This window comes from Ornithorhynchus anatinus, chromosome X1, assembly GCF_004115215.2.
Source record: "Ornithorhynchus anatinus isolate Pmale09 chromosome X1, mOrnAna1.pri.v4, whole genome shotgun sequence".
In the NCBI taxonomy this organism is placed as follows: domain Eukaryota; kingdom Metazoa; phylum Chordata; class Mammalia; order Monotremata; family Ornithorhynchidae; genus Ornithorhynchus; species Ornithorhynchus anatinus.
In genome coordinates, this window is record NC_041749.1 from 1,007,436 (window position 1) to 1,030,651 (window position 23,216).

General features: G+C 43.1%; 1 non-coding gene across 1 annotated transcript; it reads right to left on the minus strand.

The window, feature by feature from the left end:
* Positions 1 to 11,776: 11,776 nt before the first annotated feature.
* LOC114806754 lies at positions 11,777 to 11,914 on the minus strand. Its single transcript, XR_003754816.1, has one exon. It is a non-coding gene; the product is annotated as a small nucleolar RNA SNORA7 (small nucleolar RNA).
* Positions 11,915 to 23,216: the final 11,302 nt, after the last annotated feature.

The following is a 23,216-nucleotide window of genomic DNA, read 5'->3' on the forward strand; positions in this document are numbered from 1 at the left end:
CCTCAGAGGTGCCCGGAGCCGTTGTTGATTCTGCCCCTTGGGCTCCATCTCCAGCCACTGAACTATTTCCATCAGGAGAGATTCCATCTGCTCTTCTCTCTGGCTTTCTGACTGTTCTGGAGTGGCCTTGCCTGCCTCTCTGTTTTGGTGTTGGAGTCCCTTCAATCCTCTCTAATTCATTCAGCTATTCGTCTTGCCAGTGGCAGATTGGACCCTCCAACCTGGCATTGTGCCACCTCTGAGTCCCCCTGGACCGTGGGGTCATCACCTGCCTGGGCTGGGCTGCTGCTCATTCTGATCCCCAGAATGCTGGGGAACTGGTGATGGTGGACACTGAAGAACCATAAAGGACAAAAGCAATCAAAGAAGTTGATATGGAGAACCCAGCAGGAGTGGGGCAGGAGGAGTGAGGTGGAAAGCAGAGACTAGTGTCAGGTGGTGAAAATGGGGATAAAACAAGAATGTTTCCCCTGTGGCAGAGGCAGAATTCATGGCCAGCAATGGCCATTTTATTATTTTAGTTACAGAAGTGGTCTTCCCTTCCAGGTCTATTCACAGTCACTTTGGTTTCAGAGTAATTGTGCCCAATAATCATGGCATTTATAAAGTCCTTACTTTGTGCTAAAAGCTGGGATGCATACAAGATCATTTAATCAGGCACAGCTCCTGTCTCAGAAGGGGCTCAGAGTCAGAGAGGGAGAACAGATATGTTACCTGCTTTTTCCAGTTGAGGAAACTAAGACATAAAGAAGTCAAGTGACTTGCCCAAAGTCACATAGCAGGGCCAAGAACCTGGGTCTCCCAATTCTCAGTTCTGGGTTTTTTCCACTTAGTCACACCGCCTCTCCACGTAAAGCTACAAAGTATTGGAGGCGGAGGGCTGATTTTTTGGTATTTCTTCTTTTTCTTCTCCTCGTAACTATCTTAATATGTTTTTTTTTTTAAAAAGAACATTTTTTCCTGGTACTGAAACAGTCTCCAGAGCATAAGCTTTTCTCTAGCTCTTGCTGGGCCCGCTGTGCAGGGAGGAGTGTGCCAGGGAGCAAAGGATAAGACATTTTACACATAGAGTGGAGCCCAGTGTCCTGAAAGACCTGAGGGGAGACAGCCCCAGCAGTGATGTCGACATGGTCTGCCGGGAAGGGGTGACTCCCCTTGAGTGGAGATTTCAAGAAAGCTTGAGAAGCCCCAGGTCTGACTTGGAAAAACATCAGGTGTTGCCTTCAAGTGGCAGAACAGCAGCAGAGGCAAAGACCCGTCTTCACCTGCACACAGGTGGGGAGGGAGTATGGGTCACTGAGAGACTTTGGGTCACCCCCAAGTTCATAGCAGAGACTTCCCTGCCCTGAGGGAGCAGTTCAAATCAGAAGGGGAGCTAAGACTTCACAGATCATTCCTAATGGGGGTTCATCATTTCTAAAAGATTTCCAAGTATTTTCTCCCTGGGCTGACGAGCTCCATCTCCTAGTTTGAGTGTTGAATATTTAAATTTGTTTTCCAGGCTTATCTGGAAAGTGTCACTGAAGAGAGGAAAATGGTTCTTCCTCAGCACTGATGTTCTCATCCTGAAAATCTCCCATTTTATGTCCTGCAGTTTGTGGACCCCCTGGGTCAGGACAGTCAGTGCCACTATCTCTCTGTGCCTACACTCAGCTGCCCACTTTGGTTCTTTGGCCCCTGGTGAATGTTCTGAGAAGTAGCAGACCATCTACAGCTTTTCAAATGATGCTGCTTCTTCTAAGGAACACCTCAGCATTCGTCTCCACTGATGTAGACCTTGCTACAGTGGGTAAAGGAGGTCCAACAGTATTTACCACTCAGGAAAATTGAACTGGTGGGCGGTGGGGAGCAGGATCTGAAATGGGGCTGCCCAGGGAAAACACCTCGCCTCCCCTTACCCCAGCCTCATGTTGCAATGAGAGGCATTCTCTTGGCAGTCACTGTTTGCAATTTGCTTAAAAAAATAATTATTTCTTTTTCGTTTGTATGTTTCCTAGTTCAGTACTCTTTCTCCAGTGTCAAATAATTGAGCGAGACATGCACACTTTCTCATCTGGAGGCCATTTACTTTAGAGAATGATTTCTCTGTGTCTGTAAATTAGACCTCACATATTTGCAATGTGTTAGTTAAATTTGGCTAATAGAGTGGCTTTGGTGAATTATTCAAGTGTATCTTCTCAAGCTTATTAAAACCACACTTTTTTCCACAAAGCAATTTTGGGTTATCACAAATGTGTCTCGTTGCTTTGCATCACTATGTGGTCTACTCTGGAGAAATTCCCTAAAGAAGTTTGAAAATTAGAATTAAATAGAACTGTCTGAAAACACCTGAGAGATTTCTCCTTCCCAGCCTAATATCTTCCTTCTAAACAGCCAGAGGAAAAAAATGGCAAAGGAATCCACAGGAATTAGACATGGAAGTGGCTATGTTTGAGGCTTCTCAGGTTATCCTTGTGTTCCTTCAACAACATAGCTTCAGTGGGGTACAATTCTTTGACAGCTTCTACTGAACTGAAGAAACAACCCCTTTCAACCAAGAGTAGTTCATGGAAAAATTGAAAGTCCTTGCAAGCATAACTGTGTTCTAGGAATCTTCAAATTACGGCTGTCTGTTTCCCCCTCTAGACGGTTAAGGTCATTATTTCGGCGGGGAACTGATCTGCTAATTCTGTTGAACTTAGTATAGTGCTTAGTAAAGTGTTCTGCACATTGTAAGCCCTTAGTGAATACTACTGATTGATTGATTCACATGGTTGGTGAGTTATGGGCTACTGTGCTTGGGACACAATTAGTGGCATATATTGAGCACTTAACTATGTGCAGAGCAGTATACTAAGGTGCTTAGTAATTTATAAGGGGTGTAATTAATCATGGTTTGACCCTCTATCTCTCTCTTTTCTTTGCCCCTGCCCCTCCCTGCCCCTTCTTCCCTGCAGCTATTCACTAAAAGGGACCAGCCCATAGTTTGCTATTGTCTTTTATAGGTTTAAAACTCTGGCATTGGTTGTAAAACCTGGAACTAAACTCAGCAAGCATTCCAACTAATTTGGAGAAGTTTAGACCCTGATTGGAAATAAGCATTTTTGGCATCAAGGAGACCTCTGTGATTTTGAGTCAAATGTCAATCTCTTTAAATGGATTCCAGTGTAGACACTCTCAGCTCTTCATTGTAATCATTGTAATCATCATTAACAAATGTTTCAATCTCTAGTGCTGGACCCTACTCGGCAATTGGGAGGTATATTGGTTAATTGAATGGCATGACCTGGGGGATTTAGAAGTTAAGACAGACCCATGGCTGTGGTATTGTGGGATGGAGGAAACTTTGCTTGATGAGACTTTATGGAAACTTCCCAACTCACGGTTTGCCAAAAGTTTCAACTTCCTGCTCTGCAAAATTTATTTCCAGAGCTGTTAGCAAGCTAAAGAATGGATTGCATTGTCTTAGCCCTCTTTCTGAAGGTTCTAATAAACAGGAACGGAAGCCAGTGGCATGCAGCGGAAGCAGTCATCAAGAGCCTCAAAATTCATACATTAGACAATCTACCCCTAAATAATTGGGACTTCAGTGAATATAGTTTTGTCTCTTTTGCCACCAAATCTGTGTCAATAGTCTGTAAACACATTTCTCCTTCAGCTAGCTGCCAGACAGGAAAAATAGCCACCACCTGGAAGTATCCCAACAGAGGGGTTTCAAAACGAAGCAAATGTTAAATGTATTTAGGATTCTGACTGTGGTTCTTCCACAGTGTACCTTAATTTCCCAGCCCTTTAATTTATCTGGGGGGACTGGTGGCATGATCGAATATGGCTGGCAAAGTTGAGTTCCCAAGGGAACAAGCAGACACAGTACGAAAATCAGCCTGTTAAGGGCAGTATAATTGAAGTAGGTGTGTAATGTGCCAAAAGTTGTTGGTTATAGTGTTGGCATGATGAGGGGTGGCCAGATTCCCTAGAGAATCACACTGACTAGAAGAAGTCCATCACATAGGAATCACACTGGTGGAAATTACAAATCAGCATCAAGCAGGTTTAATACTGTTCTCCTCATCAGGATTCACTGAGGTTCTAGGGCACTGAACTGAGTGCTTAGGAGTATACAATTAAAGTAGAATATGGGCATTTGTGACTGAAAGGGACAATGTGGGACCCACGGGTTTTACACAGATAAATGCAATAAAAGCAAAAGTCAGCAAAAATGGATCTTCAGCCGATATCAAGGTCTATATAAACTAATTCATAAATACGTCTGAGCATGCACAGAAAATAATTGGAAAACATCTACTTAGTTTTGCCTGTGTCCTGATCTTTTTGCTGTCCAGTGTGTGGTAAAGAAAATGCTTCATAATAACAAAGGATGAAGACAACGATGATGGTGATAATGATGACTGATGATTAGTGATTCCTTGGTTCTCTCTTTATATCTGCCACAGCAAGGGCCCACCCAATTCCCAGGACAGTTTGAGGTAGCATGTTTAGATGAAAAGTGGTTTCAAGTACAAGTTAGAAGGGCAAGGACATCTGTAAGTTTATGTTTGAAGTTTTACCATGACCTACACCATTGGAAAAAGGCTACATTTGAGGACGTGCATATTCGATAAAAAACAGAAAATGTTTGTTATATTGTTGCTTTTCTGTCTACCCCTACTTTTAAGTAATGGTTTATTGCCCACTTTGGTAAAGGAATGGTCCATTTGGTTCAGAAATGTAAACTCAGTAACTAACAATGAGTGGCAGTTCTAAAATGATTTTTAATTCATAAGGTTTATGAGGAGAAAAAAGCTTGTAATTATCAACTGGCTGTCACTGAATATTGCACCCTGAGTTTTCCTGAGTATGCCTTGAATCATTAATTAGCAAATGAATCAACAGATGTTGATAAAATCTCATAACATAATTTGAAATGAGAGCTCATATAGTCAAAGAAAATAATGAGAGAGAAGAAGATTGGGACTGTTTTGTCATTTGAGGATTTCCTCATGATTCCTTTTACAAGATTCATAGAAAGCGAACGTAAATATCCTTTAATGTTGGTATTTGTTAAGCGCTTACTATGTGCAGAGCACTGTTCTAAGCACTGTTCTCAGTGCTGGGGTAGACACAGGGGAATCAGGTTGTCCCACGTGGGGTTCACAGTCTTAATCCCCATTTTACAGATGAGGTAACTGAGGACCAGAGAAGTTAAGTGACTTGCCACAGTCACACAGCTGACAAGTGGCAGAGCCGGAATTCGAACCCATGACCTCTGACTCCAAAGCCCGGGCTCTTTCCACTGAGCCATGCTGCTTATCCTTTAGAAGTTGCTTATTTCCCAGCACAAGTGGTTTACTCCCCAAGTGAAAGTGAATCGATTAGATTAGAATGCACGTTAGACTTGGGAATATTTCATAGGAATCTTGGGGTTAGTGATAGAAGTAGAAGCACTGATATTTACTGAGGGCTTACTGAATGGACACACTGGACTAAGTTGGCACTTGAGATCTACAACAGAAACATGAGACATGCCCCCTGTCCACAGAGAACTTAGCTGAATATTTCTGGACTTTTTCCTTAGGTTTTCCCTTTTTTATGGTATTTGTTAAGCACTTACTTTATCCCAGACACTGTACTAAGAGCAGGGGAGGATGTAAGCTCGTCAGGTTGGACACAGTCCATGTCCCACATGGGGCTCACAGTCTTAATCCCAGTTTTACAGATGCAGTAACTGAGGCACAGAGAAAGTGCCCAAGGTTACACAGCAGGCAAGTGGCAGAGAGAGGACTACAATCCAGGTCTTCCAGACTCAGAGGCCCAGAATCTAACCACTAGGTCACTGCTTCTCCCCTCGTGGCCTCTGCTCCTCTTAGTTGGGGTGCCCTCCACTCCTCTTAGCTAATGCAAGTCTGTGAACTCTGTTGTATTACCAACTCTGTTGTATTGTACTCTTCCCAAGTGCTTAGTACAGTGCTCTGCACACAGTAAATGGTCAGTAAACACCTCTGACATTAATTGATGAACTGCTCTGACTTTTGGCCTCTACTCTTTGCTAGTTCATCTAATTTTTAATGTTTTTATGGCTTTCTTCTTGTGGATTTCTTTGATTTATAATGCCCATGATCAGCCTGGTTGAGTAGTGACAAACTGGGACGAAACCTTCACCTCCCTTTTGATCTGGGATTCAAACACACCGATTATGGACAAAGGTTCATTTTCACAAGGATTTTATGTTTTTTCACCAAATTCCAATTTTGGGGGAAATTCTAAACTTGGTGGATTTTGACAAGGCTCTTTTGTCCTTCTGGTTACTGTTGATTCTGCGACACATTTCTTATCTATTCCTAGTAGGCTTATTTATTGCCATCATTTGCAGTACTGCAAGAAGTTGAGTCACAAGAAAGGTTACATCAGTCAGTACTCATAGGGTGATAATTTCCCTTAAATTCTTTTTCCTCTCCTGTTATCTTAAAATGGCTTTTTTTCTGCCATGAAGCATTTGACGTGTATTTTCCCCAGATTTGGAACGATTTGATTGTTTTGCGAAAGCTACTGCACTCTGTTACAAATAGAAAGAGAGAAAAGGCGCATTTCTATGTGCTTCATGTTTGGTGTCTTGGTTTATAAAGTTAGGTGCAGATGCATGTGCTGGATTTTTAGTCTGTATTTTTCTCTTGTCATCAAACTGTGAGACAATCGCATGGGGAATCAAAAAGGAAAAATTGGATTTATTTGATTTCTAAACATGGATCAAATCCTACAAAGGCAACATAGTTGAAAAAAAGCTTTTTGAAAAATAAAAATGAGTCTTGAGGCCCATCATAGCCAATACATTCTCTTGGATCAAAGGCTCTGTGTGAAATAAAGATGTCTAATTTGAAGAAATTAAATGGTCCTGTCACTTGAAACTAGAATTGATACAATTTTCAATGGAAAGAGCCATAATGAGGCCCCATGAGTCACAATGGCCTTTCACATTTACAATATTTCTAACAGAATTAATAATTAACACCCCAGAAATGATTTTAATATAACACTATGGCACAGATTACAACTCACAAATGGAAAATGCTGCTTATGAAGTTTTCAAGTCCTTTCTTAAAATTAAAATGCTAAACTAATTAAAACTAAAGGTACGTTACAAACAGTTTGCCACCAAGCACTACTTAATGTATGCCAAGTATGAGCCTAAAGCCATTTTTGGATGGATTCATGAATCTATAAAAAATGGTAATTCTAATAGATATTCTAGCAGCTCCCATAATATGCAACCATAACCTGGGCAACAGTAACACCTTCTAACTGGGAGGAATAACAATTTGGAGCCAAGACTTATGCTTTTTAAAGAGTGCATAGCATTAGCTCAGACTGCACATAGGCTGCTGGGTTTCTCGTTCATGTTTGACGCACTCTAAAACAATTCTCCCAGACAAGAGATAGAAATTTCAGAGTAACTTTCTTGCCTCATGCCTGAACCAAAGACACTTGCTTGGAGTTAGGTAGGATGGTCTATTCCCTCTATTCCTATTCTCTATCTCTTTCCTCACCAGGGTTCTTGGCCATTTAAAAGCTGGCCAATCTTCTTCTGCCCCCACCCCAATCTCCCCTACACCCTAAATGAACTATAAAGGAGACCAGAGGCCCCCTTGACCTGATTAGGAGAAATCTATTCCAGAAAAAAATATCACTGTTCTTATAAAACGTTAGTGAAAACCCCTAAGATATTAACCATGCAAATTGGAATTTGTTCCTCTGCTCCAGGCCTAACGTGATTCAGATCAGGTTTAAGTAAAGTAACAATTACCATTTCTTTCCTGTGACCTTTCTGTTAGGCATTACCTTTCCTGGATATTTCCACTATGATTTCTAATTTCTACAGTCCTGCAATCTTCCAGATGGTGTTCTGAAGAGGCTTAGGCAGTAATAATAATAATTATAATATTGTTATTACATTGTATTGTTTTATGTATATATTATACTGGTATCATATTGGAGAATCTACATGGTTTAGTAGATAGAGCACAGGCCTGGAAGTCAGAAGGACCTGAGTTCTAATCCTAGCTCTGCCACATGTCTGATGTGAGACCTTGGACAAGTCATTTCGCTCCTCTGGGCCTCAGTTACCTTGTCTACAAAATGGGGATCAAGAGTGTGAGCCCCATGTGAGACAGGGACTGTATCCAACCTGATTAACTTGTATCTACTCCAGTGCTTATAACAGTGCCTGGCACATTGTAAGAGCTCAACAAGTACCATTATCATTATAATTATTAGTATTGTTATTATTTCCAAGCACTGTACTAATCACATGGATTGGTGTAAAGAGCATGGGCTTGGGAGTCAGAAGACGTGGGTTCTAATCCTGGCTCGGCCACTTGTCTGCTGTGTGACCTTGGGCAAGTCGCTTAACTTCTCTGTGCCTCAGCTACCTCATCTGTAAATTGGGGATTAAGATAGTGAGCCCCACGTGAAACAACCTGTTTACCTTGTATCTTCCCCAGCACTTAGAACAGTGCTTGGCACATAGTAAGCACTTAACCGATACCATTATTATTATTATTACTAGAAACCATTTGAGTTTATTGGACACAGACTAAGGGAGAAGGTCAACAGGTATCTTATCCTCATTTTGCAGATTTGGAAACCTAGGGACAGAGAATAATAATAATAATAATATTGGTATTTGTTAAGTGCTTACTATGTGCCGAGCACTGTTCTAAGCTCTGGGGGAGATACAGGGTCATCAGGTTGTCCCTCGTGGGGCTCACAATCTTAACCCCCATTTTACAGATGAGGTAATTGAGGCACCGAGAAGTCAAGCGACTTGCCCAAAGTCACACAACTGACAGGTGGCAAAGCTGGGATTCGAACCCATGGCCTTTGACTCCTAAGCCCATGCTTTTTCCACTGAGCCACACTGCTTCTCAAGTGACTTGCCCAAGGTCACACAGCAGGCAAGTGGTGGAGTGGGAATTAGAACCAGGTGTCTTGACTCCTAATCCTGTGCTCTCTCCACTAGGGTGTATTGCTCTCGAAGGGTGGGAGAGTAATTGTCATGAGTCAATATAAACTAAGGCCTGCACATTTTCTAATCTCATTTATATTTTGCAACTGTTCACAAATTTTATGAAATAACTAACTGTTAGGAGAGCCACCTGTAATTCCTGGGAGTTTACTCCTATGGGGTGACAGGAATTTTCCCTGTCCACTGGGTACACTCAGTGATACTATACCTCTGTATTTCCATGGACCATCAAACTCTCTCAGATCTGACTTGTAAACTTCCATAAGTTCGGAACACGGCTGTGCATGTAGAAGTAGTAAAGTTTTGGAGGTGATGTTGATAGACCTATGTCCAAAGCAGCACCCTCATACCTAAAAGTGAATGAAGAGATTCTTTGTGCTTCCTAAAAAGTCCCTTTGTTGTTTGTGAGGGTTGCATATTTAGCTAAATAACATCCAGAATTGATTTAAATTGAATGAGTTGAGTTCCTCTAGGTAAGAGAGATTTCTTATAGAAATAGTAGTCAAGTCCTGGCAAAATGATAGAATCCCCAAGTCCGCCTATATAAATACTTTCACCATAGAGGTCGTTTGGGCAGGAATGGCTTTCTCTGAGAACGGTGATGGTATTTGTTAAGCACTTCCAATATGTCAAACACTGTTTTAATAGTTGGGATAGATTCAAGGTAATTGAGTTGGATACGGTCCCTGTCCCACGAGGGGCTTAAGGTCTCAATCCCCAATTTACAGATGAGGGAACTGAGGCCCAGAGAAGTGAAGTGACTTACCCAGGATTAGAACCCACGACCTTCTGACGCCCAGGCCCGTGCTCTATCCACTAGGTCATGCTGCTTCTCTAGTGCTTATTTGCTTGTGCTTGGTACTTGGTTATAGTCAAATCCCTTTGCGGCCTGACTTACCAGTCAATTGGACAGCAGCCTTTAGCAGGTGTCCATGATGGAAGACTCTGGGAAGGAGCCGTCGTGAGTAGAGGGATGGATTTGGACCTTATTACTTTGTGTCTAAAGTATTTTTCAGAACTACAGTTTGGGAAGATAATCCCCTCTGACTGCCCTGCTTTCGATAGCTGAAGAAGTGGTAGACATTTCTCCAGGGAACTGTCAATTCGCCTTCTCTCTTCAATCACCTTTAGCATTTTCTTTCCTATTCTTTGCCAACACATAATCAATTGACCTATCTGCCCTTGTGTGTTTGTGTGTGTGGTGGTGATATGGCAGTTGAGGCAATAGGGATGATGTATAATGATACTGGTCTCTGCTGTTTTGGGAGCGACGCTGACTTTCTTTGGTTTGTTCTTAGAGGGTAGCCATAAAGTCAGCTGGTCCCTGGGTTCACTACACTCTTGAATGTGGCTCTCCGTCGCTGACCACTAGCTGCTGCTAAATGAAGGGAGACGACCACACGTTGAAGAGATACACATCTCGTGCTCCACTGCAGGGAACCAGAGGGTGTGCAAGCTCAGCCTCATGAGGCCTGCCTACCTTTGCGGTCATACGCCTCTAACCGTTTTCCTGGGGCTCAGCTCCTCTTTGAAGCCGTGTGCAACAGTTTGGGCAGTCCAGTTCTGAAACACGATAAAGAAATTGGCTATCAAATCCCCCATCTTCTCTTCTGTTTGAAATGTTTGAAGGTCCCTTTGAAATAAGTGCCAAGCTGGTTATCAGGAGAGGCTTCTAGCATGAGTTGGTTTACCTGGCTAACTTATTGTTCTTTAGTTGAGTGCAGGAAAGATTTTTCACCATCTTGGTCACAGTCTTTAGAGGTCTGAGCCACTGAGGAGATGTGGTAGGTGGGGAACCTACCGAAGTGCTCTTGGGAATCAAATGATGAGACCCCCTGAATTCAGAAGCAGCACGGCCTAGTGGAAAGAGTATAGATCTGGGAGTTAGAGGACCTGGGTCTTTATCCCTGTTATGCTACATACCTGCACGGTGACATTGGGCAAGACACTTAACTTCTCTGTGCCTCAGTTACCTCATCTGCCAAATTCATCCATTCAATACTATTTATTGAGCACTTACTATGTGCAGAGCACTGTACTAAGTGCTTGGAATGTACAATTCTGCAACAGATGGAGACAATACCTGACCAATAACAGGCTCACAGGCAAATGGTTATTAAATACCTGTTCTCCCTCCTGCTTAGGCCGTGAGCGCTTAGAACTGTGCTTGGCACGTAGTAAGCACTTAACAAATATCAAAATTATTATTATCATTATTATTATTATTATTATTATTAACAGTGCTTAGCACATAGTAAGCACATAACAAATACCACAATTGTTGAACAAGAGGTTGACAGTGAGAAAGCTGAGAACAAAGACCAGTGAGTAGGTTGTCTTGAGAGGAGTATATATATATATACATATATATATGCATGAATAAATATGTATAATTCTATATAATATGTATAATTCTAGTTATATTGATGCCTGTTTACTTGTTTTGATGCCTGTCTCCCCCCATCTAGACTGTGAGCCTGTTGGGGCAGAGATTGTCTCTCTTTATTTCTGTATTGTACTTTCCAAGCACTTAGTACAGTGCTCTGCACACAGTCTTGTCTTATGCCGTCAAGTCATCTTCAACTCATAATGATGCCATGGACACATCTCTCTCAGAATGCCCCACCTCCATCTGCAATCCTTCTGGTAGTGTATCCATAGAATTATCTTGGTAAAAATATGGATGTGGTTTACCATTACCTCCTTCCACGCAGTAAACTTGAGTTTTTGCCCTTGATTCTCTCTCATGCCATTGATGCCCAGAACAGGTGAGTTTTGTCTTGTAGCAAATTGCCTTCCACTCACTAACCACTGCCCAAGCTAGGAATGGAATGGATAAGCCTCTGCCTGACTCTCCCTTCTGTAGTCGAAACTGGAAGCGTACTGGGAACTCTCCAGGTGTAACCTTGAGAGGGGCTGCACACAGTAAGTGCTCAATAAATAGGATTGAGTGAATGAATGAATGAATGAATGAATGAATGAGAACTGAGGTTTAGTGGGAAAGGAGCAAGGGTAGGTAGTGGGGAAACAGCTGATGAAGTGCCTTAAAACCAATGAGCAGGAGTTTCTGCTTCATCTTTGTATCCAAACCCTGTCCTACCACTATCTTTTCCATCACTGCAGACAACACCACTATCAACCTTGTCTCACAAGCCCATAACCTTGGCATTGTTCTGTATTTATCACTCTCATTCAAACCCCAAATTAAATCTGTCACCAAATCCTATTGGTTACCTAAACATCATTGCTAAAATCTGCTGAGTCCTCTCCATCTAAACTGCTACTACACTGATCCAAGCAATTATCCTATCCCATCTTGATTATTACAACAACTACCTCACTGACTGCTTTTCCTTTAATGGTATTTGTTAGAACCTTTGACTCCCAGACCCATACTCATTCCACTAGGCCAAGCTGTTTCTCATCCTCTGTCCCCTCCCTTCCTCCTCTGTCTCCCTGCTTTAGTCCATACTTCACTCTGCTGCCTGGATTTTTTCCTAACCTACATTCCATCAACATCTCCCTACTCCTCAAGAACCCCCAATAGTTGTCCATCCACCTCTATACAAACAGAGACCCCTTGCTACCAGCTTTAAAGCACGAAATCAGCACTCCTTCACCTAGAGGAGGCAAACCATGAAGGTGAGGAAACTGGATTGTAGAAGTTTGAGGGGGGAATGGAGGCAGCTTGTCTAGGTAACCAATTTGAGGAGTTTGGAAAGGAAGAGGACCAGGGAGGGAGATGGGGTGAAAATAGGAGGAAGCAGTGGGGTTGGAAGAGGGTTTTTTATGATAGGGGGCCATGAGAGCATGTTTGAAAGCAGAGGAGCAGTAGACATGAGAGAGGGAATGGTCAGGGAGGGAAGAAGAGTGGATGCAAGGGTTTTTAGAAGGTGTAAAGGAATGGGGTCAGAGGGGGTATATTTAGATGACAGCCAGATGATCTCTTGAGAGATGCTGGGAAGGATGGTAATAACAATGATAGTTGGGGTATTTGTTGAGCTGGTCACTTTTTTCTGGGGATGCATTTCTCTTTTGGTATTCTTGAGATTTAGGTGTGCATTTGAAGGGACATTTTAAAGACTCAGGGGTATGTAAAAGCATTTTAAAATGATGAATCATCTCATGCTTTTGTTTATTTTGGTTCTTTGGTGGTATCATAGGACTTAAAATTGGAAACGGTCATAGGGACTTCAGTCCCAGCTTCCTACACACCAGCTGTTGTGACTTTCCTAGCTGCCCTGAAGCTTATCTGGTACAGAGGTTTTCCATCCCTCACTACAGAAGTGAGTACCTTCAAAGCAGCTGGATTCATATCTTTTCTTAATTTTTGGAGAACTCTCTTTTGGAAGCTAGAAGCAAGTTGAAGAATGGTTGGGAACTGGGCTTCCCATCCTCACTTTTAAGTTCTGAAGTAATCAGTCCATCAATCAATTGTATTTATTTTGCACTTACTTTGTGCAGACCACTATACCAAGCTGTTCGGGAAGCACAGTGTAACAGAGTTGGTAGACATGTTTGCTGATCATGAGTAGCTTACAGTCTACAGGAGAGGACAGATATTAATGTAAATAAATAATTTATATTACAGATAGGTAAATAAGTGCAATGAGGCTAAGGGGGCGTGAATAAGGGTGCAAATCCTAGTACAAGAGCAATGCAGAAAATAGTGGGAGAAAAGGAAATGAGGGCTTAGTCAGGGAAGGCTTCTTGGAAGAGATGTCCTTTTACTGAGACTTTGAAGGTAGTGAGATTGAACATATGTCAGAATTGAAGAGGGAGGGAGTTCCAGTCCAAAGGTAGGACGTGGAAGAGGGGTCAGTTGTGAGAGAAACGAGATTGAGATTCGGTGAGTCGGTGGGCATTAGAGGAGTGGAGTTTGTGGACTGGTTTGTGGTAGGAAATCAGGGAAGAGGGGGACCAAGGTGATTAAGTGCTTTAAAGTATATAGTAAGGACTTTCTGTTTGCTGCAGAGGTGGATGGGCAACTACTGGAGGTTCTTGAAGAATGGGGAAACATGGACTGGACATTTTTGTAGAAAAATAATCTGAGCAGCAGAATGAAGTATGGACTGAAGTGGGGAGAAACAGGAGACAGGGAGGTCAGCAAGGAGGCTGATGCAATAACCAAAGCAGGGTAGGGCAAGTGCTCGGATTAATGAGGTGGCAGTTTGGAGGGAGAGGAAGGTTTTTAGAAATGTTACGAAGATTGAACTGACAGGATTCGGTGACATTGAGTATGTGGGGTTGAATGACGGAGACGAGTTGAGAAAAACTGCAATGTTAAATATATGTGAGACAAGAAGGATGGTGGTGCTGCTTACTGTGATGGGAAAGTCAGGGGAGGACAGGGTTTAGGTAGAAAGATAAAGAGTTCTGTTTGAGACATGTTAAGTTTGAGGTTTCAACAGGATCTAAGTAGAGATGTCCTGAAGGCAGGAGGAAATATCAGGCTGCAGAGAAGTAAAAAAAAATAAATAAATAAAATAAATTATGGTATTTGTTAAGCACTTACTATATGCCAAGCACTGTTCTAAGAGATGGGGTAGATACAAGATAATCAGGTTGTCCCACATGGGGCTAACAGTCTTCACACCCATTTTTCAGATGAGGTAACTGAGGCACAGAGAAGTTAAGTGACTTGCCCAAAGTCACACAGCTGACAAGTGACAGAGCCAGGATTAGAACCCACGACCTCTGATTCCCAAACCCGGGCTCTTTTCACTAAGCCACACTGCTTCACTAGTAGAGAGATCAGGGCTGGAGATGTAGATTTGGGAATCATCCACATAGAGTAAAATAAACCCGCTCTTTATTGCATTTGCCAAGGTCTGGAAAATTCAAGTCTGGTGCTGAAGCTGAGGAGGTGGGTTTTGAGCTGGGTCATGTTCTTGAACTGTTTATTGTGAATACTTCTTGTAAGGGCATTGCTCATCAGTTCTGTCAGTCAAAGGAACAGTGACAACAACAGCACAGAGCATCTTAACACCACTTGCCACTTTGGCAGACAGAATATCCCAGAAAAAGAAGCCACTCCGCTGATGTGAATGAGTGTGTCTGATGCATATGTGCTCTTTTTTTCAAGGGTGCGTGTGTGTGTATGCACACGCGCGACTGCTCTCGTGTGCCCGGGTACAAGTGTGGGTGTTTGCACTTCCAGTGGCAGATCATCAACAGCTTCTTTCCATCTCTGACGTTTTATGTGGTCAGCTGCACTCTGTAAACCTGGCCAGTGCACTGTAGGGAGACATGAATAGCCCTTGTTGTGTTAGTACACCTGTGTTTCCCTCACAGCTGTTTAGTTCACAACAGGGTTGCTGTTAGCAGTTATGAAACCTTTTCATACCGCCCACCCACTATCCCCTGCTTTATGCAGTTCGTTGGCACTGCCTGTCAAGTTGAGCTGCTTTTCTGAAAAAGGGGACACCAGGGTTCTTGATGTCCATGAATAAGCCAAATTGGCTCAGTGCTGTATTCAGAACTACTCCAACCTCCTGGGTCCAAAATGATTTTTTCTGTTTTCTCTGATACGTAACCTAGATGTGGTTATGCTAGGAAAGCGGTAAATTTTCTAAATGAATTCTTGCTCCTATTAATTGAATATCTTAAAATTGGCCATTGTTGAATCCAACATCAAGTTTTCTGTGCCTCCATTATCTAACTTTGTATTAAATTTTTATTCCCCCCCCATCTCAGCATGAGAAATTAAGATTAGAAGCTTTAAGTATAATGGATGTAATAAAATACAGCCCATTGTGGTTGTAATTGAAAGTAATAATAGTTGGCTCCTCCTCTCCCTGCAGTGGTGCTAGGAGCTGCCCAATAGCCCACACACTGCCCTAGGGTCTCTCCTCTGATGAATAAGATCGAGAAGCAGCGTGGCTCAGTGGAAAGAGCATGGGCTTTGGAGTCAGGGCTCATGAGTTCGAATCCCAGCTCTGCCACTTGTCGGCTGTGTGACTGTGGGCAAGTCACTTAACTTCTCTGTGCCTCAGATCCCTCATCTGTAAAATGGGGATTAAGACTGTGAGCCCCACGTGGGACAACCTGATTCCCCTATGTCTACCCCAGCGCTTAGAACAGTGCTCGGCACATAGTAAGCGCTTAACAAATACCAACATTATTATTATTAATAAGATGAGATGGCAGTAGTTGTCTGCCTGTACACACATACATACATACACACGTACACGGATATAGCAGTGTGGCTTAGTGGAAAGAGCCCAGGTTTGGGAATCAGAGGTCATGAGTTCTAATCCTGACCCTGCCACTTGTCTGCTGTGTGACCTTTGGCAAGTCACTTAATTTCTCTGTGCCTCAGTTACCTCATCTGTAAAATGGGACATAGAAATGCCTGGCACATAGAAATCACTTAACAGATACCACCGTTTGCAGCATTGGTCAAAGGTAAACAGTTTCCAATTCTTTCCTCCTCAGAACAGTGGACATACTGCTAGCCCAGTCATAGAAGGGTCTTCTACAACTAAACACAGGGGAAACCCTTCACCAATAGAATAACTTTCAGATTTGTATGAAAGAATCTAGTTTAGAAGTGAACAACAGGTGAAAGGGTTGGTGGGGTGGGTGGACCTTTTCCCTACCTGAGAGATTCACTAAGATTGAAATCTTCACAGATACAAAGAACACCTCAACCTGGAAGACTAAATCAGATCGGGGCATCATTAGATCCAGAGATCTTCAGCAGATGGAATCACTGAATCATCTGATGGCAGAACCACCCTCTGCCCCCAAATTTCGTCTCAGGCAAATGCGGCTTACTTCTCTAAGCAAACCAGAGGTGCTGCAGAAAGCTGAAAGAGAACCAATCTGTCACCTTCACCATAGCTTTTTCAACTACTAAAACTCTCCCCAAGAGCTGCCACCCAGCAGCTGACGGACCGTCCTTGATCCTCTTTGGGTCTGGGAGGAGCAGACAGCCCCAGCGAAAAATCAGGTACCATTTCATTTCCCCCTCTGGGAATGTAATAATAATAATAATGATGATGATGATGATGATGATGATGGTATTTGTTAAGCACTTCCTATGTGTCAAGCACTGTTCTAAGTGCTGGGGTAGATATAAGGTAATCAGGTTGGACAGTCCCTGTCCCACATGGGGCTCACAGTATTAATCCCCATTTTTACAGATGAGGTAAATGAGGCACAGAGAAGTGATTTGCCTTGCCCAAGGTCACACAGCAGAAAGGTGGCAGAGCCAGGACTAGAACCCAGGTTCTTCTGACTCCTAGGTCCATGCTCTATCCACTAGGCCACACTGCTTCTCTCAGGGAACAGTCTCCTTCTGTCCCCCTTAAAGGTTGGTTCAGTCCTAGACCAAGGATTCATGCTGCAGAGGGTAAGAAAGACCTGCTCCACTTCAGGTGACCCTAATGGTTTGGAGGACCCCAGATGGTCAAAGTGTTTTTCACATCCTTCCAATTTCCAAAGCCTGCAACCTTGGCATTAGTTTTGATTCTTCACTGTTTTTTAACCACCACATTCAGTCTATCACCAAATCCTGTTGGTTCTTTCTCCACAACATTTGCCAGATCTGCCCATTCCTCTCCATCCAAATGGCCACCGTGCTGGCTGATCCAGGTTCTTGTTATATCCTAGCTTGACTACTAACAGCCTTCTCACCGGTCTTCCTTCCTAGAAAGCTTCTCCCCCTTCAGTCCGTTCTTCACTCTGCTATTCAAATAGTCCTTCTAAAATATCATTTGGAACTTGTCGCTCTACTTTTCAAAGTTCCACTGGTTAGCAATTCCTCTCATGTCAAACAGGAACTCCAGACCTCTTGCTCCAAGGCATTCCATCAGCTCTTTCCTCCTTTCCCAGCCACTCTCTACCTCCCCACCCCTCCCAACACACAGTCCTGCTCCCTCTCCATTCTCCATAAACCCACCTTCTCACTGCACCTCATTTTTAATTCTCACATCTCCAACCCACTGTCTTCTAGCTTATGCCTTCCTCCAGTCTGAAACTCCCCCCCCACCCCTTTGAAATCTGCTAGTCCACAGCTCTACCCAAGTTTTAAACCCTTTGGAAATCACACTTTCTCCAGGAGGACTTTCATGATTCCCCCAGGTCACATGCCCTCAGTTATCATCTCAGAACTTTTCCATCAATCAATAGCATTTATTGAGTGTTTACTCTTTGCAGGGCACTGTACTAAGCTCCTAGGAGGGTACAGTAGAGTGAGTGGACTGGATCACTGTCTTCAAGAAGCTTACAATCTAGCAGGGGAGACAGACTCAAATGAATCACAGATGGAGGAAATCAGCAGAATTAAAAAATATGTACACAAGTGCTATCGGGGAGCAGGTGACGATTCAAGTGTATATTTGATATGGAAATGCTGAAGTGGCAGTAAAGGGCCTGGAGGGATAGGGAGGGGGAGAGAAAGATTAATCTGAGAATGCTTTCTTGGAGGAGATGTGATTCTATAAGGGTTAATAATAATAATGTTGGTATTTGTTAAGCGCTTACTATGTGCAGAGCACTGTTCTAAGCGCTGGAGTAGATACAGGGTAATCAGGTTGTCCCACGTGAGGCTCACAGTTAATCCCCATTTTACAGATGAGGGAACTGAGGCACAGAGAAGTTAAGTGACTTACCCACAGTCACACAGCTGACAAGTGGCAGAGCCGGGAGTCAAACCCATGACCTCTGACTCCGAAGCCCAGACTCTTTCCACTGAGCCATGCTGCTTCCCTAAATTATGAAGATGGGGAAGTATCTCTCATTACACTTCTATCTCCTATTAGCAAACTGTTTATGTCTGTCTCCCCATTGGATTTTAAGCTCCTCACAGGCAGGAATTGTGTCTTCTAATGAGCTCTCCCAAGTGTTTTGTACACTGCTCTGCAGACAGTGAATGCTCAGTAAATACTGCTGATTGTTTGGGATGGTTCTAGTGTGGTCTGGGGTGGCCCCACATGTCTTGAGGATCCAAATTCACCTACTTGTCTCTGAAGTGAAACTTTCTTCCTTTATTGGACAAAGAATGGACTCCCAGAGGAAGCTGCGAACCAGAGTGGAGACACATTCCAAACCTCATCCCTATCACCCTTCATCCCTCCACACCTGACCCCTTTCAGTCAGTTCTGGCCAATTCCAGGCTCAGCTAGCTCTGGACACACCTTTAGGACTTGGGAAGGGAATTGGGATCCGCCCAGTTATCCTGTCTGTTGCCTGCTTCACTGAGGCTCCCTGTTCTCAAGCCCACCTGGGTGCTTCTATGGCAACCTCCCCTGAACTTGTCAAAGAGCTTCCCAAGCAAGTATAATTATACCTTTTCCTGATGAAGAAACTAAGTAATAGAGAAGGTTTAGTAAATGATTTTCCCAGGAACACCTGTTCCATGCTTTCCCCACGAAGCTTATGAAGTTGACCTTTCAAGTACAAACAGAAAAGAGCAGATGGTAACTAAAAGTAAAGTAGTTTTTAAGAAGGGGACAAATAGCCAGGTGGCACTCAAGGTGCAAGGAGGTTGTCCTGAGGGACACAGCAATAAGGTGAAAGAAACAGAAGTTGGGTGGATGCATGGGGGCAGGGGAAATAGCATGACTCTGGAATGTCATATTTACTCTCAAAGCCAGACATCAGGTGGTTTGGCTTTCTCCATGTAAGAAATGACTACATAAACTCCTCCCTTGGAAAGCTGGCAGGATTTCTGAACTCCTTTCACTTGATGTGTTGTACAGCCTCTTTCGCCACAGTGGATTGCTCTTCTCTGAGATCAGGACAATGTGTGAGAGGGCCCTTGGCAAGGGAGAGCTGGAGCGAGAAAGGCAAATGCAAGCCTAAGTGAATGAAATGAACGCATCTGACTATGGTGTAGTTCTATGCTCACTGTGAATGGAGAGGCTGTCTCACTGTTAAATCAAGAAAGGAAAACTGTAAATTTTTTAACAACTAATCAATCAATGGTATTTATTGAGCTCTCACTCTGTGCAGAGCACTGGACTAAGTACTTGGAGAGTGCAATACAGTACAGTTGGAGAAGCAACATGGCCTAGTGAAAAGAGCATTGGCCTGGGAGTCAGGGGACCTGGGCTCTAATCCCAGATCTACTAATTATTTGCTGTGTGAACTTGTTTGGACAAGTCACTGAACTCCTCTGAGCCTCAGTTTCTGCAATTGTAAAATGGGGATTCTATTCTTGTTCTCCCTCGTACTTAGACTGCGAGCCCCATGTGGGACAGGGATTGTGTTCAGTGTGATTAACTTGTGTTTACCCCACCACTTAAGAGAGAGCTTGATACACTCGAGAAGCAGCGTGGCTTAGTAGAAAGAGCCTAGGTTTGGGAGTCAGAGGTCATGTGTTCTAATCCCGGCTCTGCTGCTTGTCAGCTGTGTGACCTTGGGCAAGTCACTTAACTTCTCTGTGCCTCAGTTACCTCATCTGTAAAAGGGGGATGAAGACTGTGAACCCCACGTCGGACCACCTGATTACCTTGTATCTACCCCAGTGCTTAGAACAGTGTTTGGCACATAGTAAGCACTTAACAAATACCATTATTATTATTATTGCACAGTAAGCTCTTAAATATAATAATAGTGATAATAATAACAATAATAAAATGATCTTTGCCTACAAGGAGTTCACAATCAAGTTGGGAAGATGTACAGTAAGATAGAATTTAGATAGGGGAAATCTAAAAAAAATCACTTGCATTTTTAGCACCAATTCTGGACAAACTGTCATTGTGACTATGTTTTGGAACACATAAGGAATAGTATCAATCGCTCTTGCCTTACCTTTGTTATTATTATCATCATCATTATTACCCATTCAATCTGCTAGGTTAGACATCTGTTGAGTCAGTGCAGCTCTACTGTTGGCCTGAGTTCTAGACCTGGTTTTGCCTATGAGTGAAGACCTCGTGTATATTTTGCATTTGCTGCACTCCTGCCCTCCTATGTGCTCATTGTACCCCGGGCCCCAGCGGGAACAAGACGGGCAGGGCTGAGAGAGTTGAGTAGTGCTGTGCCAGTCACGGGCACCATCATCAACCCCTCCATACAAGATCTCCACCCCGGAGTCTCAGGCTGAAGCTCATCCTTTGTTCCTAAAGAGAGACTGTCATTTTGTCTGCACTGTACAGATGAGGCAGGAGAGGGAGGAAAAGTCAAAGTAGATTAAAACATTTGGCAATCAGTAATGAAATAACCACATTAGGAGTCTTACAGTCTGCATTTTGGGGTTGCTACATATAGATATCTCTTTTAAGGAAAATAAACTGTGTGGCTGGTTGTGGGGAAGAGTTCAGTGGAGGTGTGCCTATCCTCCTGCTTATTTAGTTTTATATCATGTCTTTTACTTCCTCAGCACCACTCAATTCACCATCTTGGAAGCTTATTGAGATGGCTAGCTTGTTCCATTGTGTCTCTTTCACAAAAGCGGGGACTCGTATGTTTTTAATGGGTCCCTGAGGAAGCCTTTAAGGCTAAGGGCAGGGGTTACCAAGGGCTGTTCATTCATTGACCTCTTTCCACAGCGGAGTTTTCTGAGATGGAATTTTGGGTAAAGATAGAGGATCTAGAGAGATAGTCTTGTCAGTAGTTTCTATATAAAATTCCCAGAATGACTCATTTCTTCTCTTAATAATAATAATAATGTTGGTATTTGTTAAGCGCTTACTATGTGCCGAGCACTGTTCTAAGCGCTGGGGTAGACATAGGGGAATCAGGTTGTCCCACGTGGGGCTCACAGTCTTAATCCCCATTTTACAGATGAGGGAACTGAGGCACAGAGAAATTAAGTGACTTGCCCACAGTCACACAGCCGACAAGTGGCAGAGCTGGGATTCGAACTCATGAGCCCTGACTCCAAAGCCCATGCTCTTTCCACTGCGCCACGCTGCTTCTCTTCCAAAGCAGTTTCTGGCCTATTAAGGGGATTTGCCTTTGGGGTGGGTGTTGGATGGGCTGAAGAAGGGGTGGTGATATGGAGATAGCTGAGCAGCCATTTGTCTCAACACACCCTTCTGAACTCTCCTTAATAATGATAATTATGGTACTTACGTGCTTACTCTGTGCCAAGCACTGTTCTAAGTGCTGGGGTAGATAAAAAATAATCAGGTTAGTCACAGTCCCTGTCTCACATAGGGCTCATACTCTTAATCCTCATTTGAGAGATGAGGGAACTGAGGCCCACTGAAGTGAAGTGACTTACCCAAGGTGACATAGACTGGTGGCAGGGCCAGGATTAGAACCCAGGTCTTTCTGACTCCCAGACCTGTGGTCTCCCCACTAAGCCACACTGCTGCTCCTCAACGTGCAGCACTGCTGCTCCTTCTCTCTTGTTTTCCAGCTTCTACCTGATGGAGGCTCTCTGTACACGAAGAATTCTCCTTTTAAATTCTGCTGAAATTTGGGAATGAAAGTGTTATCCATGCTTGGAGTGTGGAGGTCACCATCATAACCTGGAAGGGGATTTAAAGTTTGGTTGCCTGACTAGCTCACTATGTATATCTATCTTTCTGTCTGTAAAAGCAATTATGGTACTTGTTAATGCATACTGTGTGCCAAGCACTGTACTTAGTACTGGGGTAGATATAAATTAATCTGATTGGACAAAATCCCTGTCCCACACAAAGCTCACAATCCAAGTAGGAGGGAGTAGGATTTAATCCCCATTTTACCGATGAGGAACCTGAGGCACAGAGAAGTTAAGTCACTTGCCCAGACCACACATCAGACAGGCAGCAGAGCCAGCATTAGAATTTAGGTCCTTTGACTCTCGGGCCTGTACTCTTTCCACTAGGCCACACTCCTATTATACCTATGTTATATGATATTTAAATATGTAGCTATATTTTATAAATGTATTATTCATAGGACTATAATATGACTTGTGAAACAGGGAGTACTGAGAGGAGTAGTGCTAGAAATTGTATTTACTATTATGCGATCTATAACTATATATAGCTACATAATATTTAGAGAAATCTAACACATGACTTGCAAAGAATAGTAGCACTTGAAAAGGTATTTATTGAGCACTTGCTGCATGTGCACTCTATTAAGTGCATGGGAAAGTCCACTAGAATGAGAACATAAGACACGTTCCCTGCTCTCACTCTGAGTAAAAGAAAATCTGCAAGCTAGGACAGTATAGACAGAATTTCCCCAAAGGATGAGTACAACAAAGAAGGAAATCTAGGAACACAATGTCTCGGTGCAAAATTGTTTTATTTTAATGGTATTAAGT